Here is a 17,066-nt window from a genome sequence, read left to right on the forward strand (position 1 = left end):
ATATTTAAGTCTCACAGCATCTAGCCCGTGCTCTCCTTTCCTTAGCATTTGTCAGGGGTAGTTTATGTGCCTACTGACTTGTCCGTGACTCCTAGTACAAGACAAGCATCAGGAGAGTAGAGACACATCTGTCTCATCTCTGTTGGATCCCTAGGGTCCTGCACAGTACCTAGGGCATGCTCAGTGCTAAATAACTATTTGCTGCTGTCCACACTGTACCACTAGCCAATGATTTACCATGTCCAAAATAATTATCCCTCACCTACAATTTCCTTCTTCCTTGTGCATAAACAGGAAAATTATATCAGAACATTGTGCTGCTGGGATAAAGGAGGAGAAGTACGTTTCTACTCAGACTTTGCCACTCCTGTCCTATTCCATTTTCATGTGCCTCATCATTCCTCCTGGGGCCTCCACCGATGTTTAATTGCTATTCCGACCCTCCCATTCTTATGTGTGAGGAGGCAATCCCTTGCAGCAACATTGTGATGAGCGTATGCAGATCGGGTGTTGACTAAGGCTCTTGGGGAAATCCCTATGGTGACACTGACCAGTCCCAGGAAGACTATGTGGCCAGAACTCTCAACACCACCACAGTTATCTGGCAAGGTATCCTGGCCATTTAGGGGCAGAACACTTGAGGGCTGGAAACAGAGATGCTGTAGCAACAGATGCTATTGCTGCTGCTGTCTCCGTGAAGTGGTACATGGTGGTAGGTGTTACCCACTGAATGCTGGTCTCGTTAAAACTGAGTACAGTAGAGGCAGAAGGTAGCTCGGGAGTACACCATTTACTTTCTACCTCTCCTGCCTCTACTCTAATTATGTTATAATTATGTGTAATAAACCCTTTTACTGAAGCTGTCTTATAAACCAGGCTATATTATTCCATGGTTCCAAATTTCAGTAGTTATCTCATCAGTATAAATCTAAGAGATTACATAAGTGATTATTTTTCTACATATTTTTGGGACAGAATTTTAAATACTGCCTTGCTCAGTTACTCATTCAATCAACCAATGCTTGCCAAGCACATAGTGCAAAAGCATTTTGCTGGTATGGGGGGGCTTGAGATTGAGCAGGGCATGGTTCTTGCTTTCATGGAACTCACAGTTTTCAAGAGTTTAGGTACAGAAATAACCAGCACCATATAACATGTAATTGGTGTGATATTGTTGGTGATATTAATTCAGTTTTGGAGATGTAGCTGAGGCACCAGGAGGTCATTAGATGAGTGTTGTTCAGTAGAATGTTCTGGGATGATGGAAATGTTTAATATCTGTGCTGTCTTATACTATAGCCACTAGCCATAGGTGGCTACTGAGCATCTAAAATGTGGCTAGTGCAACTGAGGAACTGAATTTTACATTTATTAGATTAATTTAAATTTAAAAAGCTCCCTGTGGCTAGTGGCTACTATATTGGACAGGACAAACCTAGATAACAGTCTATCAGACAAGTGGGAATGTAAACACTCAGAAGAGCATTGGGTCCCAAGAGACAGGCTGAAGTGTCAACAATGCAGAGAGAGAACTGAAGTTCCTATGAGTTCCAGACCCTTGTAATTATCTGCCTATGTGACGTCTCAAAGACTCCTCTAATTGAACATGTACAATATAAAGACCGTGGTCTTCTCACATAGTTAATCCATCATTTCCTAGTCTAGATATCTCTCAGATTCACTCTCCTTTGCGATCTCTACTGCCACCTCTGTAGTCCAAGCTCTTGCCTGGATTACTGCAATGGTCTCCTACTTCTTTATACTGCTCCTAGAACAATCCTTCCCAAACATCAAATCTAACCAGGTCACCTCATATTTAGGCAAAAGTCCTAAGTCTTTAACATGGCCTATAAAGTTTGACCCCTGCCTACCTCCCTGGTCCCATCTTTTACTGCTTTCATTTCTTTTTTTTTGCATTCTTTTTTGGATCTTTTAATAAAGAATAAAGTATACAAAATATTTTAAAATAGCATCATTCTCACATTAAAAATAATAGTTTCTTTATTTTGATATTTTTGCCTTTTTAAAAAGGAGTAGCCAAAAAACTTAACATTTAGCTACTAGCTGTTTTACACACTTAGGAGCATGTGTCAGAAATCTTTTTTTTTAATTTTATTTTTTTAAAGTTTGAAGTTTTATTTATTGTGGTAAAATACATATAAAATTTACCATTTTAACCATTTTTTTCCTCCTTTTAAAATTGAATTATAGTTGATTTACAATGTTGTATTAGTTTCAGGAGTTCAGCACAGTGATTCAGTTATACATATGTATATATCTATTCTTTTTCAGATTCTTTTCCCTTGTATGTTATTATAAAATATTGAATAAAGTTCCTTGTGCTATACAGTAGGTCCTTCTCATTTACCTTTTTATTGCTCATTAAACAATGCTGGTGTGCATGGAGAGCAGGTGGCATGTACAGATGTCATTAATGTGTGTGTGTGTGTGTGTGTGTGTGTTTGCGTGGGTGTGTGTGGTCAAATATTATCTACCACTGCCATTTGGTTTCACTAAAATTTGAGGAAGCTCCAAGAGGCACTGTGCAGGTGGCTCTAACCAAGAAAAACAGATGCTTTTATTTAGGCCTGAGGTCTATCTCTGTTTTAAAAAAGCTTTAATTAAATAGAAGGCTTTCAAAGAGACTCAGGTCATATACATCCTTTTTACTAGGTTAGTGTGAACTGTGCAGGTACAACGTGGGAAAAGTGAGCTTATTTTAGCATGATCATATCCCTTGCTAACTGGTTCATCACAGACCCAAATCAGGGTGAAAACAAGGAGCCAAAATGTAAGATCCTTGAAGGTCAGAGTACTTAGCATGTGGGGGATGTGAAACGTTTGGTAAAATAAAGTACCCATCTGGAGATAGAGGAGTAGGAGAAGGCTTTCTTCACAACACTTTCTCTATAATAGTTGGCACCTCAGTCCGACATACTTTCATGCTATTGTTTCTTTCCTGTTTGTTGTTGTTATTATTAATTTTTTTAGGTGTTTCAGGAAAATTTCATTATCCTCAAAAGTTGTTCAGGGCAGAACTGTCTTCTTAGGCAAAAGGAAATAAGTGTAGACAGGCCTAGCTCTAAGCAAAACTGAGTTGACAAAGTTCATCTTCAAAGGCACCCATGTCCCCTATTTGTAAATATTGGTATTTGTTTCTCCTTTTAGGTACTCTCAAACTCTGGTCCAGGAAGGAAAGGGGTTGGTTTGGTTTAGTCACAACCAAAACCAAGCATAATCTATGCATTTCACCTGTTTGGACGTATCCTAAGAGCACTTAGCTTTCTTAGCAAGATTGTCTGGAATTCCTAGCATGATGGGAGAATGAATGTTATCCAGCAGCCTCCTCTGATTCTACACAAGCTAACTGTCAAATGCCAGCTCTCACAGCACTTCAGGCCAGCGTCTATGACAAGGCTGTGTGGAATGGTTCAGGACAACTGCCTGGCTTACCAGTTGTCCTTTTCCTTGATATCTCTACCTTTCCATTTCTACTCAGTCCAGGGCTTCCCTAAGGAACATGAGTTTCTAGCACTGCTCAAAACAAGTTAGTATTTACTTTATAACACACAAAAAAGTATTTGCCAGTTAAAGAAGGGCTGATCTGAGTTAAAATTTTTCCGTTGTCAATGTGCACAAGCATCTCCAGGGCAGTTATTAAAAAATGGAGATACCTTGGCCCCAAAGCCAGAAGTTCTCATTCAGAAAGGTGGCTATGGTGGTGGTAGAATTGAGGGGATGCAGTGATTTTAAGTTTTGTAAAGTGCCTAAGCCCATTCTGATGTAGATGGTCAACAGGCCACACCGGGAGAAACATTGCCTTGAGAAACAATGGGTAAAAAGGAAATTTTATAACAGTTGTCAGGTGAGATATTTTGAGATGATGAAAATTTACTTCACCTAATGGCAGACCCAGTCCTATTTAGCAACTTAGAAGAAAACCCAATTTTCAATTATTAGAGAAAACAGAAAAATGTATTATAAATTGATTTGTTAGGCTAATTTTTTGCGCATATCAGAAAATGTGATTATAATATTCATAAAACTATCTAAAGCAGATAGTTGCCAAAGTTATGAGGTAAATTATAATTTAACAAATTGATCAGTGAAGTCTAAAACATTTTGTGTTGCTGTATGTGGAACAGAATAACAAAAGTTAAAATAATAAACAATTCAAGTATTTTAACCAAAAGAAAGTTTGATGAGTTTTCTTCTACAAGGAAGGTATACTTATCTTAATAAAATCAATAATGTTGTTGCCTGTTCAAATTATTTTATTTTATTTTATTTTTTTTAAATTTATTTATTTATTTATTTGTTTATTTATGGCTGTGTTGGGTCTTCGTTTCTGTGCGAGGGCTTTCTCTAGTCGTGGCAAGTGGGGGCCACTCTTCATCGCGGTGCGCGGGCCTCTCACTATCGCAGCCTCTCTTGTTGCGGAGCACAGGCTCCAGACGCGCAGGCTCAGTAGCTGTGGCTCACGGGCCTAGTTGCTCCGCGGCATGTGGTATCTTCCCAGACCAGGGCCTGAACCCGTGTCCCCTGCACTGGCAGGCAGATTCTCAACCACTGCGCCACCAGGGAAGCCCCAAATTATTTTAAATTACTAAAAGGTGAAAATTTGAAAACAAAAGTTAAACGGGTTATTTTGGTGAGTTTGAATGTGAAAATCCTAAACTATTGGGTAGTATAATTAAGTCAAATCTCTCTTTTTTCTCTTCACTCACAGACTACAAAAAATTCCAAGAAAATTCCCAAAGAATTTTCACATTGGGTGATAAGTCCATTTGAAGGAAAGACATTTCATATTTGCAGAGTATGCTATCAAATGTGCTACTGCTACTGCAAACTGGGCTTTCACTTAAATATTCTTTGTTGAATCAAGATGCTGAAGTAACTCCCATCAGTTCGCTGCTGTGACTTAAAAAAAAACTCTTCTGTAATTGCGTATATTTTTTGATAGTTCACCTTTCGCCCCGAGATTTATTTAATAGTGTTATAGAGAGATACTTGTTGAATACATGCTTTGAGTCAGTGTTCATTTTAAAGTGAGAGATGATGCACAACCTATTCTGACCTATAGACCTATAAAATCTTACAGAAATTATATCGATTTTACTTATCAAAGATTAATTAATCTCTATCCCATGGATATCTTTCAACATGAATTTATATTATTTTCCCCTCAATTAAATGGAAAGCACTTTAAGTAAAAACAATTTTGCCCCAGCTTTAGTTAATCTTGATTCCAGCTCATGTGCTGTTAGCATTTATGCCTTAAGTCTGGAATTTAAGTAAAAATCTTTTTTGGAGAGTATGTAATTTTTAAAATTCCAAATAATGAACTATGTTTCCCTTTAAGGCACTCAAACACATTTCTCAAAGTTCTTTCTTTAGATCTTACAAATCCTTGTAAATAGGGAAGAGTACTCAGTATATACAAACATTGTTTTTCTTGTAACATAATTCAAGAAGTGAAAAACCCACGTAAACAACTATCTTCTTTAGGATGGTTGTCATTTATTATGACCAGGTGCAAAGTCTACATTGACACATACATACTATCAATACATGAGGATGGTTGAATTTTTCACTGTTTTTTACATTGTGTAAATCCAAACTTTAGATGATTCATTTACGATAACCCATTAAGTACTTTTCCTGATATTGATGCTTTTCAACAGTTATATGCCTTACTAATGTTTTCCCCCTTAGATATATGATTAAAAGTTCCCAGTCAAGATGGCCGGTTGACTACACGCCATAGCAAGCTCTGCTCACCCCAGATCTCTAGAAATGATGGAAAAGATAATTAATGAAAACAAGCAAGCAAACAAACAAACAAATGATAAACATACTGGAAAACAAGAAAGTAAATCCACAATGGACCAGAAGCCATGAGGAATCCCTAAAAAACAGATTTGAAGAGAGATCTGTTGAAAGAAGAAACAGAAGCCCAACCAGAGCACACGAGAGAGTGGGACCCCACCCAGAGTGCTCTGCACTCAAAAGACAGAGAATGCAGGGGACAGGAAGGGGCTTTGGGGGAGTACTTGGAGGGGAAGAAGCAGTATAGATATGGCCAGGAATCAAGGGAGCAATGACTGAGCCCTTGGGTGGGCGAAGTGGAGCAGAACTCCGGGGGCATCAACCCCCAGGAGGCAGGGGCTGTCCTGGGGAAGACCAGCCACCAAGGCCCTACCCCTCAGCGCTCAGCCACTCCCTCACTCCACTGAACTCTGTCTCCCCCAGAGCTGGCTGCACAAACAGAAACGGCTAACAGTCTAACTGCATCACCACTACCAACCTGCGCACAAACAAAGAACCTCCAAAATTCAAGAAAAGCCAGCGCCAAGAAAGGAGAACTCTGTAGTGAACAAATAGTAGAACTCGCACCTAAGGAGACAGTAATACTGCAAGAGGGATGCAAGGCGATGCTGCATCTCAAAGAGGACCAAGTTGATGCTGTGATAATGAAAATCTTGTATGTTGTGTTGAAACAAAATAAACTATGATTTAAAGTCTGCAACAATTGGATGATGTTCTTACTAGTACTGATTGATACCTGACGCGACTTCTGATGACTGCCATCTATTACTCATGTATTTTTCAATGAGGTCTTTATTTGAACATTATCTCCGTTTCCCCTTTAATAAATGTAATTAAATTACTGCTAATGGTTTGAGTTTTCAGGATACACCAGGAACTCTAAAAGTACATTATATACATTTTCATTTAATCCTTACAATAATCCAATGACAGAATTGATTTCTTATTTCTGTTAACAGATGAGAAAACCGAGGCTTGGAGAGGCTAAGAACCCTCCTTGGGGTCCCACAGTAAGTAACGGAGCTTTTACTAGACCCCGAGTCTCTCTAGCAACAAAGCAACTGCTCTGAACTCTCTCTGATGAGAAACAATTGTATAAACAACTACATTTCTCAAAACAAAAAAAGCACTACTGTCTTTAGAATACTTCTCACTTCTCATAGATCATAAGTGTTCACAGCGCTTTCTGTAAGCTCACCTATCAACTTCACAGCAAGATTAAAAAGAAAGTTTCCAGCCTTCAAAAATACAGTGACAAGCTTGAAAAAAATCTCTGTTTTTATCCATGCCACATCCACCCTCTCCTTTTATCATTAGGCTCACAAATGCAGGACTCTGTTTGCAGCATCGGAACTTGAGAGAGCTTTTCTCCAAACTCGAATAGCTTTGAACATCAACTAAACAGCATTACAGAGGAAATCCACCCTTTATTTTGGGACAAATGCCCAGCTTTCTTTTGCATTGGCTTGATTTCTCTTAAGTACTATATGAACATAGGCCTATTTTGAAGATTAGTAACTTAATACACTAAACATTTTTAAAGAAAAAGATGAATGTTGTTACCAAGTGATGAGTTATATAGGTAGTGGGGTAACTAGGCCAGTACAGTTGCACTTGGGTGCTGATGAGATTCAGATCATAGAAAAACCCAGTGCTTTTAATTCTGCTTATCCCCTGGCCCTCCTGGTCAGTTTCAGTGGAGGGGGCCCTCCATCTCCAAGCATGGAGACCTCCCAAGGGAACAAGTACAGCCACTGTGGGCAGGACTGTGGGCTCTCCTGTCATCCTGGCCTCCATCAATATAGTGGTAGTTCTTACAGTGATACACAATTATTCAGGTTTCCAAAGTCTGTTTATTTTAGCACTTACATTGTTTTTCCTTTGCCTTGAGTACCACCAGTTGTGCTAAATACGGCTTTTTAATTTGATGAATAGTAAGAATATGTGCCATGTGAAAAACACTGCTGAACTAACCTGAAGGCCACTACAGGGCAGAAGGGGAGAAAAGAAATGAAAATAGAAGGGAATAGAGAGCAGAAAAAAGGAAGAAAGGAAAGAAAGGGAGAGAGTAGTGAGAGTCCTTGATTACAGGTGTTCTGTGGGGGAGATGGGGAGCCCTACACTCCTCCAGGTTGATGGGCAGGGTGAGCTGGAGTGTACCAGCCAGCTGGTATGTACGATTTAACCATCAACTTTTAAAACACTCTAACTAGCTGAAGCCCTCTGAGGGTCCCAGATGCCCCTCAGTAACCCCTGGATGTCTTTGCAATCCATCAACGAACAGGTTAATGCCTGATATAACAAAAGACTTTCAGGACTCTGGTGCCAGCCACCCAGATGTTAGATATTTGAATAGCATCTTTGCACTTTCCCTAACTAAGCAAATGTTTAAGTTCAACCCTAGGATACTACTTGTTTGCTTAACGAGATCACTCACTCATTTCCATGTTTTGATATAATCACTAACTTCTAAGATCCTGTCTCAGTGTTACAGCATTTCTTTTGTTTTCAGGAAGATACCTCTGGTTTAGAAACCCTTCTTCTCCCCATCATCCCTTTTACTCCTCCCCCACTGTAATAGTTCTCATAAATGGCAGTATTTCTCAACTGCGGTCAGGGAACAACTTGCATTAGAACCACTTGATGATGTTGTTAACTATTCCAGTTTCTGGGTTTCATCTCAGGCTTCTTGAACTAGAAACTTTGGGGGCATTCCTAAAGCAATTTAAAGTTTGAGAACTTTTGAAAGACTAAGGCCTAATTTTTATGTCATCTTGCTCCTTCTGAATACATATGATGTACACATTGTTGATCAGAGCCACTATTCATGTTGGTCATCTTTCTCTTTAGGACCCATTTAGTGTCACAATGATCATGAAGACAAGTAAGAGACATTAGTTTGCATGGTTGTCCTTATATTAAGGCAAAAGTCTGAAAACTTGCAAATCCCAGATCTGATAGAAGAAAACTGCTCTCCAGCACTCTTATTTTTAAAGCATCTCTGGTTATTAGGCACTGAAAATAGACAAAAGGATGAAACAACCTGACTCTCACATCAATTTGGAACAATTCCGTTCCTATACTTCTATCAGGATAGACCAAACTCTCTTGGATGTATTCTATTCATCAGCAGTTTGTTTCTAGTAATAAAATGGCTACCAATCACAATAAAAAATAAAACCACTTCCACCCCCCAGCCATCCCATCCCACAAACTCCTTGCATTCTTTTTTTTTTTTTTTTAATTTTATTTATTTATTTTATTTATGGCTGTGTTGGGTCTTCGTTTCTGTGCAAGGGCTTTCTCTAGTTGTGGCAAGCGGGGGCCACTCTTCATCGCGGTGCGTGGGCCTCTCACTATCGCGGCCTCTCTTGTTGCGGAGCACAGGCTCCAGACATGCAGGCTCAGTAATTGTGGCTCACGGGCCCAGTTGCTCCGCGGCATGTGGGATCTTCCCAGACCAGGGCTCAAACCCGTGTCCCCTGCCTGCATTGGCAGGCAGATTCTCAACCACTGCGCCACCAGGGAAGCCCTCCTTGCATTCTTAAAAGAGATGGTGAAATGGCCTTTGAATAAGAAACTCCTGCTTATGTGCAAGGGAAGACACCAGCTGAGTTCAAGGGTTTGGGTTAGAGGCAGCTGAACTTTTCTGAATAAGAAAATGGAAAGTGTGTTCTCATTTTTCTTCGCCATTGAGAAGGAGGGGTCAAGGAAGTGAGGAAAAGACAGAAGAAGGTGAGTCACAGTGCGGGGGACAGGAAGCTGAGCTGCAAAATGCACAGTTGCTTTTGAAGAACCGTGGTTGCCAGTGTTCCATTTTACATTTCTAGCCTCAACGCAACGTGAACTCCTGTCTCCACAGACCTTCACTGAAGTCTGTCACTCACGCACACAAATGCCTTCAGTGAGTGGTTTGCAGTGAAAGTTAAGGAGAATAGCTGGGTCTTGTTTGGGTGACTGCAGTACAGCACAAGGTGAGGGGGGCAATTGCTAAACCAACCCAAGTTAGAAGCAGGAGCTGAAAGACAGAAGTGACCTTGAGAATTCAAGCCACTGGTTATTCATTTATCTTCTGTGGGGACCATTAAATTTGTCCATGAAACATGGGCTAGCATTTGGAATGAACTTTATCCAGATTTTCAGGAGCACACTAGCAGCTTTAATTTCCTACTTTAGCTTTTCCATTTCAAAATCATGTTGACACATGTAATTAGCCATGTTTTCTTAGTAGTTTAGAATCAGCAAACTCTTTGATCCTCATGCCTTCATAAAGCTCAGCATTTTCTGTGGGTTTTACTCCCAGGCTTCATTGTCCCAAAAGAAAACAGATTTGTGGTGACGGTGTGGAGGGATGGAAAAAAATAAGACTTTTAAAAAGGAACCATAGGCTAGAAGATGAGAATGAAGAAGAAAGCAAGAAAATAGGAGGGAAACAGATGGTTGGGGAGTAGTAGACTCTCATTTGCAAGTTTGAGTGGCACAGGAATGTTTGTGTTCCTCCAAAATTTACATGAAACTAATCACTAATGTGATGATATTTGGAGGCAGAGCCTTTGGGAGGTAATTACATCGTCATGAGAGTGGAGCCCTCATGAATGGGATTAGTGCCCTTATCAAAGAGACCCCAGAGAGCTTTCTAGCTCCTTCTGCCATGTGAGGACACAGAGAGAAGACAGCCATCTATGAACCAGGAAGTGGGTTCTCACTAGACGATGAATCTGATGGTGCCTTGATCTTGGGCTTTCCATCCTCCAGAATTGTGAGAAATAAATTTGTGTTGTTGCAGAGCCACCAATCTATGGGATTTTTGTAATAGCAGGCTGCACTGACTAAGATACTACTGCACTTTATAATAGTTCACCCAAGGTCCATTAGATAATCACTCAGAGTCAGTGGAAAAAGTAGGCGTTCCTAAGTGGTAGATAGAGATCTAGCAGAAGATAGTGATCTGGTTGCACTCTACTCAGCCAGAGCACAACTAACTTCTCCTCCTGAGGACTAAGAACTCAAGCCTTCAGAGAAATCAAAGACAGCCTCTTAAAGAGTGAGATTTCCTGCTTGTCAAACTGTTCAGATCAGGTCTAGAAAATTCTCTTTAATTTAGAGTAACGTGAATGACTGAAATGTATTTTATAGACTTACCTTATCCTCCTTTCATATAAACCAGCTTTTGAAAAAATGGCTGAGGAGCAAGTCAAGGCTATGTTGTGTGTGTGCGTGTGTGTGTGTGTGTGTGTGTGTGTGTGTAGCTTTACCCACTCTAGATGAACCAGAAGCTAAAAGCTGGAAAGCAAGGAGAAGCCACACTCCAGACCCTCAGTAACTGAGAACACATGATGTATCTCAACTTCTTTAAGGTGACAATTTGGAAGAGAAATAGGAACTACTGTAGGATTTAAAAACAAACCACTAAAGACGGACTCTTCTGGGCATTAATCTAGGCTTCCTTCTCCACCTAATAACAGTTGAACAACTTTCATTCCAGATGAGGGGAACAAATACTCAAACACACTTTGGATCTCTGTGATATTTATCTGCCTTGCCATTTTGCAGGGACAGATTTTTAGCTGCCTGGTCGCAGTAATCCTGTCACCACACAGGTGCTTTGGAAAATCAGATGAGCTATCTTATTGCTCTAAGAATTTTAAGAAAATCAAGAAAAGAGAGCAAGGGGTGTTATGTGGCAAGAACTTCCCTGTGCCCCTCTTTACCTCAACAGACCTACTGCCACCCCTGGAGAAACACCTGCCCAGTTGCTAGGAGCATGTTGGCGGAAAGAGCTGTTGTGGTGTGCAGGAGCGCAGCTGCAGAGAGATGCAGACTTTTGTAACAAATACGAACAGCTGATTCGACAATGCAAGTTCTTACTTGGGGGAAAGAAAAACCTCACATGGGTTTTTGTTCACACTTCTTTTTCTACAACCAGATGTCTCATCTTTGGTTACTTTTTCCTGATGGTATCTATTGCTATCAGCTGTTCTAGATGTTTTTTTCTACCTTGCTATGCCAGACAAAATGAAGTATAGTCTTTTTTCTTTAGTGGCAATTTAATGGAAGAGAAATAGGTTTCTTGCCTGTGTATTTACTAGTGTAAATTTACTAGTGTAAACTGTATATAGCAGTTACATTCTCCAGCATGTGGACTTTTTTCTCTTCCTTGTTTCTCATATATTGGAAGAACAAACAATCTAGTGCTCTAGATGTTTCTCTGGGCTTTAGAGCCACGCCACAACTACCATGATTGTGCTCACTCTGAAAGGATAAAACATTTCCAGATATTTTTGTAAAATCAGGTAGCTGGATTTCTGCTCCTGAGGCATACTTTTGCTCTCCTAATAATTGAAGTTATTCTTGTGTTATAAAAGTTAATTCGTTTTGTTTTGAGAATAAAACACATATGCACAAAGAGGTACTTCTTGCATATGAACTCATCATATTCAGAAACAGTTGTCATCAGGGGAAAAAAGGAGCCTTCAATGGCAAATGAATATTCTGGAATTCTAATTCTTTAAAAACAAAAGGTTTTATTTGGCTTGAATTGGAGATTATTTTAGCAGATTATATGAAGCAAGGCATCTCATGCCCAGTAACTGGACCTAATTATAACACGTACATTTGTCCCAATCTTCCTAACTAATGCTTTTCTTTAAAAAAATTTTTATGTGTAAGCACAATTGAAAGTAAATCAGGAAAAGCTTTCAGGTATTTGATTACTTGACTCATTTGTATTTTTATTTGACTCTTAGATGTAACTTTCTTTTTTATCCCCTTCCTTCCTCAAGTAAATTGCAATTTCATTTTAATGCTTTTACCTCTATGGGTTGCATCCTTGTTTTTTTCCAGTTTTATTGAAATATAATTGACATACAGTACTGTATAAGTTTAAGGAGTCTGCAGAAACATAATAATTTAACTTATATATTGCATGAAAAGATTACCAAAATAGGTTTAATGAACATCCATCATCTGAATATGGCTAAAAATTAAAGAAATAGAAAAAAAGTCTCTTCTTGTGTGAGAACTCTTAAGATTTACTCTCTTAACTTTGCATGCCTATTTTAAGAATTAAATAATGTTGATCAAATTTTTTATATATTACGTCACCTCATATGCATTTTATAGTTTAAGGGTAAGTCAGCCACTGTAAAACACAATATGCATTTATATTACAAGTGGTCATAGCTTCTTTGATCTAGCGCATGTTACAAACGTTGATGTAATGCCAGTTGGTTGGGCAATATTTCCAAATTTTCCTTTGTAAGTGGCTTAAAAATATACCAACTTCTAGCCTCTTGATCACAGGAAGAGTTATTATTACATCAGGGTAAATCATGGTATGCTGCTCCAAATTGGGTTTACAGAAATTTCTCTTCTCATAGTTAAGAAAACAATAGTCTGTCTTACAGGCCTGGTGAATATCACTGTAAGGAAACTTTTTCCTGTAAATTAAATAATAAGTGTGGTTTATCATGTCAAAATTAATATTAAAAGACTAGCTGGTGCCCAGGCCGTTAAGAAAGAATTTTGGTGGCCCAGCTGAGCGCCCAGCAAGAAACCAGGAACCTCAGTATGCTGAGGGGACTTTTCAGTGGTGACAGTGGCCCTGAAGAGGGGGACTCTGCCTTCCCCAGGGGTCAGTTCAGTGGTCCTTTCCTTCTCCTGGCTCATCTGCCTAGCCAGTATTTGAATCCTCTCGTAGTCCAAGTATAAACTGATTGGCTGTTAAAGGCTTAAAATATGACTGCTCTCAGGGATTTGCAGGTTAGTGGAGGTCAGATGCTATCAACAGTCTGAGTGAAGCCCGCATGGGGTAGCTGGATCTCCCCCAGCCCCTTCTTGATTGTGTCCTGAAGACTCCTCAGAATAGGAGACTTGGGGAGGGGATAGGGAGCGGTAGTCCAAGTGTCCATGACCAGCGAGCACAGTCCAGAGGATACGAAACACAGCTCTCCGTGGGCACCCAAAGTCACATGAGTTTCCTTGCTGCCATCTTGCTGCCTGCCTTGTGAAGGGGTGAACCTACGATCCCTGTGGAAATACCTCTGACTCCTGGATTATAACTGAAATATTTAGTTGGTATTAAATAACGAGGGAGGGACTTACAGGATGTCCCTCCTCCAATTCCCAAATAAAATAGGAAAAACAAAATAAGGCAAGATAAACATGATCCCAAACTCACTAGGAGCCATGGCACAAGAAAAGGAAAATAACTTCATTAAATGAACTTCAAAAATTAGTGGCTAAGGGAAGAAACAGAAGAGTCTGGTGCCACAGGAGGCAAGTGAAGCTTCCCACTTGTTCCCCAGGCTGAGAAGCAATACAGGGGGCAGACAGTGATCTTAGGAAAACCTGTGGATTCTCCCTAATACACGCCAGGTTGGAGAAGTGGACTCAGAGGTGGTGAACAGCCTGGGGAAGGTCAAGGCAAAACCTATAGCATGAAAGCCCTACATACCACAACAGGATCTTCCCAGAGACAAAGGGGGAACGAGCTGCCATGGTTGGCCTTGTCCTGGTACAGGGCTCTGAACGAGATGTCAGAAAATGGAACAGCATTCAGGTCCCCAGCAAGGACTGCCCTCAAGACCAGCACAGCTAACCTTCATTTTACAAATGAGGGGATTAAAAGCAATACTCAGAACTCAAATCACAGCTCTGAAGGGAAGACAAATTTATCACACTGGATTAGAGTGAGTAGATGCGTTTGTCATCCGTCAGCCTGATCAAAAGAAGTGGTGGGTCCTCCTTATACATGGAACAGAAAATCTCTGAGAGCTAAGAGGAATATCACCTCAGAAAACACTGGTGATAAAATGATTGACACAGATACATCTTGGCTGTTTTTAAATCTTAAAGACAGAGATTTCTTTGGGAATCTAGACAGAAAAGCAAGTCATTTTCAAAGCAATTGCTAAGCTATAAAGAGTATGAATACTAAATTCTGATTAAACGGATTTCGGTGGGAGGACAAATCTGAGCAACTAACAAGAATATATTATTTCTATGCTCCAAATAAATAATGTTAAACAAACTGGTCTCTGTTTACATGGAGCTTATAGTGGTATTTATAGTAAAACAAAAAATGACGTGTTTTAACCAAAGGACAGAGAAAGGGAGAAGAATGAAGATTCTTTGGGTTTCACTTATGCTTGACTCATTATCTCATAATATCCTATGTTTCAAGAGAGGGACCATAGCAAGGAGGGTGGCAAGGGGGGACACAGGCTCTGAAATCAGAGAGACAGGAGGACCAGCCCTATCTTTGCCTAGTCACATTATGGCCTTGGGCAAGTCACCTAACCTCTCTGAGCTTTAATTTCCTCCTTGAATTCCAATTTCATTGGTTTCTTGGGAGGAATAAACAGGGGTAACATGTATCTAATATGTAACAAGTCCTCAATAAATGATAAGCACCCTTAATGGCTAATATATTGGACAGAGATGATAAAAGATGGAAGGTAGATCTGGGGAAGAGGTTTAAGGAATTAGATGTGAACCTGGAAAGGAAGGAGCCATGTAGAAGCCTAAGAAAAAAGTTCTAGAGTTTTGAAAACCTACAGAGTTACTAGGTGAAGCTTCAGTTAATTTGAATACTATTATACACTTTCAAATTCTGGTATTTTTTTTAACCTTTCTAAATGGAGTACTAAATTACTTAGTATGGTTTAGGAAAAATAGCAATGGTAGGATTAGGAGTCAGCAGACCTGACTATTAAGAAATTCTCTGTGTTCAGAAAGTAAATGCTCATTTTGTGACACGTGTACAAGGTTATTTTCTGTAGCATTGTTTGGAAGAGCAAAAGTTTGGAAACACTACAAATTGTTAAATCAATTAGGTGAGTCATCCATTTACCTGAATATCATGCAGCTCTAAAGAATATTCAATAACCTCTTACTAAAATGTGGAAAGATAGACAGGAATTTTATTTTTATTTTTAAAAAGCAAGGATCAAAGCATTGCATATAGTATTTTACTTATTGAGTAAAAAGCAAGGAGATTAATATCTATATTTATATTTGCTTGTGTAAACACAAAGAAACTTTGGACAGATATACAAATTAAGAAGAGTGGTTTCTGTGGAGCAGAGGCTGAGAAGACCCAGGAAATGGTGGAGACGGACTAAAGTACTTTCCACTCTATATCATTTTTGAACCAGATGTAAATTTCTATTTAAAAAATAAGTTAAAAATTTAAATGCTTTTAAAAAAAATGTGAATGCTGTAAAGGGGTGTTACTCAGAATTTAAAGTTATGAATCAGATTGCTTTATCCTGGCACCCACCTGACGTCAGTTCAAATTAAGAAGATTGAGTTTTGATTTGTGGAAGAGGTGGATGAAGCGGCAACAGGGTCCACTTTGAAGCATAATGTATATCGAGGGATCAGAGGGTGGAGGTAGGGTACACTGATGAGAGGATTTAGAATCTAAACTGTGTCATGGGGCACATGAGCAGTGGGGAGGCATGTCAGGATGGGCACAGGGTTGCAAGGAGGAGGAGAAAGAGGGCAAGGGTCAACGTGGCTTCCTAAGCAATTTTGCCTGGGTCTCTTGGAGCTATATTGCACTGAAAATCAGCTCAAGGCTGACCTTGCCAGGACTGCAGAGCCAAAAGAGGACTTCACTGGCATTTCAATAGCACAACAGCAGCCATCCGGGTACTACCACTCAAACCAGGCGGTGGAGTGTAAATAAAGATGGAAGACGTGGAAGAAAACTCTCAAGGATTTCCGCTTCACATCAGGACAGTTTCCTTGGCATGAACTCAGAGCCATAAAATGGAGGTTATGATAGTTAATTTTTTACCTGAGGCACAGAAGAACTAAGACAGGGAATTAAGAAAGGGTTTTTTTAGAAGCTTTCAGAAAAACAACATTTCTGAGTTATGGCCCAGTATTAAAACGAGAAGGTGACATATGAGGACACAATAAGTGTAACAGGCTAACTCTTTCTAGAAGACAGGTGATCACGGGGTCATTCCAAACTTGCTTTCTACGAGACCGATTAATGGGGGATTTGATTCCTAACATGTTGGTTGACATCGAGAATATTGGTCTCAGGAAGATGACATATTGTGAGATGCTTCTACAGAGCTAAAATAAAAATGAACTACCTTTATACCCAGAACTGCTTTAATTAGATCACACTTTCGTAAGTAAAAAATATATATAGTTGTGGTGTGCTCACTCCTAAGTATCCTTTTTCCTTTCTCACAGTAAACAACGGTTGTACATTATTT

The 17,066-nt window shown here is 39.6% G+C and overlaps 1 protein-coding gene across 2 annotated transcripts in view; it reads right to left on the minus strand.

Moving 5' to 3' along the window:
• Nucleotides 1-17,066, minus strand: part of FYB1 (FYN binding protein 1) — a 118,499-nt gene that overhangs the window by 76,990 nt on the left and 24,443 nt on the right. The gene's annotated exons all lie outside the window — the stretch shown is intronic.

This window comes from Balaenoptera musculus, chromosome 3, assembly GCF_009873245.2.
Source record: "Balaenoptera musculus isolate JJ_BM4_2016_0621 chromosome 3, mBalMus1.pri.v3, whole genome shotgun sequence".
NCBI classification, from domain to species: domain Eukaryota; kingdom Metazoa; phylum Chordata; class Mammalia; order Artiodactyla; family Balaenopteridae; genus Balaenoptera; species Balaenoptera musculus.